The sequence below is a fragment of the Echinops telfairi genome, unplaced genomic scaffold (assembly GCF_000313985.2).
Source record: "Echinops telfairi isolate 266 unplaced genomic scaffold, ASM31398v2 ScPeMD7_1;HRSCAF=3_0, whole genome shotgun sequence".
NCBI classification, from domain to species: Eukaryota; Metazoa; Chordata; class Mammalia; order Afrosoricida; family Tenrecidae; genus Echinops; species Echinops telfairi.
Window position 1 is genome coordinate 41,185,608 of NW_022103896.1, and position 2,251 is coordinate 41,187,858.

The following is a 2,251-nucleotide window of genomic DNA, read 5'->3' on the forward strand; positions in this document are numbered from 1 at the left end:
ATAGTCCAGGGAAGTGAACCGCCTTCCTATCAGACAGAGAGCGTGGTAAACTCAATTATGGCAGATGTAGTTAGGTTAAAATGTAAGTTTATCATTTGACCTCCCTTTTGACTCATTTTAATGTTTTCCACTTAATATTTTTAATATTTTCTGCTTTCCTTTTGATTGAGGTTTTTCTATGTTTTTTTCTAGTCATTACTGTTTGCTTCCTGATTGTATTTTGCATGATTTTCTGTATATGTCAATTTATAGAGAGTCCTGGATTAATAATTACCTAGTGTCATGGTAGGGGAGATGAGTAAGAATTGTTTTGAAATTGATGGTGCTGATGATTGTACAACTTTTCTTAATATGATTGAATGATTAAATTGTATGACATATGAGGTATATGCTAATAAATGGACTTTTGGGAAAAACACACACAAAAGAACACAATGCTTAACATAAATTTTGAAAAAGGTTTCATCTTGTTTGGTGGGGGGGTGTCTGGGGCTGGTGTCCAACCCAGTGAGGGGCACTGGGAAGGGGTCATAGTTCAGTCTGTTGTCTCTGCCAAGGGGTGTCTGTGGGCTTTCTCTCTTGTTTATTTCTCCTTAGTTTATGTCCCTTAGAATCCTGTCTCAAAGGACACACAAAAAAATGTTCCTCGGTTTCATTCTGAATTTCTCAGCACATTTTAAAAACAAAACAAAAGTTGTATTTTCATTGTGGAATATAACACACATAAGGGGAAAAGCATGTTAAATAAGGTGACCAGATGTCCCGCTTTTGGTGGGACAGTCCCGATTTTTAACAATTTTTCCAGCGTCCCACGGCATTTTTAAAAGTCCCGATTTTTGGAAAGAATGCATGACAAGCTAGGGTATACAGTTTTCGGCTGCCATGTGGCTATTTCGCCAGGATATGAGTTTTATCAATGGTGTCCTGCTTTACCAATGTTAAAATCTGGTCACCTTATTGTTAAACGCACAGTTGAATAGCTCAAGCACTTTTTAGAAAGTAAATATGCAGCTCAGTATACTTTTTTGTTTTAATAAGTCATTTTATTGGGGGCTCTTATAACAATCAACATATCCTAAAAAAAAAGAAAGACACGAGTAGCAGGGAAACAGGGCACTAACGCACCCAAGGGGAGGGTGTTGTTTATATCTCCACAGGGAAAGAGGGACCAGACTTCAACCCGGTGCTCCAAGACAAGAACACAACACACTGGCACGAAACTAAAGAGAGGCCTGAGGGGACGGCCCCATTACCAACTCCGTGGCCAGCCACCCCCCACCCAGAAAAGTTTCCTTCAGAGGACAGCACTGAAGCTACAGCTCAAGGACAGGGATATGTCTGATCAGAGCACACGTGAGTAAAGAAGGGGGAGGAAGAGAGAGTGGAGCACATCCTGGTCCACCAAGCCTTGAGGATGATATCCCCGCTCAGAGGAGCCAATGCACAGAGAGGACCATAGGGCCGGCCCCTCACTGACCCATAGCCCTTCGAGGGACAGCACTGGTGGTACAGTGCGGTAATTGTGCCCCGTCTAACCCCACCACATTGGGGCAAATGCAAATGGCGTGCAACAGGGCAGCAAAGCAATGAAGTCTTCAGGGAATACCAAAAATAGACTGTGGGCCCAGGGCATGACACCTCATCAGACTCTACAGGACAACACTCCTAAAGGTCAACAAACAGACCTTGAACTGTTTCTAGGCTTTTCTTGTCATTGGTGGGTTTTTTTGTTTTGTTTTGTTGTTTTGTTCTGTCTTGTTTTTGTGCTTATTATTGTCTCTGCATGTCTATCTAGATAAGTTAAGTGAGATAAACAATCCAGGGGAGAAAACAAATGTGCTTGAAAGAATGGATGGATGTACAGATTGTGATAAGAGCTGTAAGAGCCCCCAATAAAATGATTTTTTAAAACTCCAAACAATCCATACATCCATTGGATCAGGCACATTTGTACATTTGTTGCCATCATCATTCTCAAAATATGTTCTTTCTACTTGAGCCCTTGGTACCAGCTCCTCTTTTTTCCCCTCCATCCTCTACCGTCCCACCCTAGGGAACCCTTGATAAATTATTATTTTCTTTTTTTTTTGATAAATTATTATTTTCATCAGCATACTTTTTATATTTTTTACCCAAACACACACACACACACACACACACACACACACACACACACACACACACACACGAGCTAATGGATTTGCTCATGTGATGTAATTTAAACTATTCCAGTATGGAGAATGTGATATGT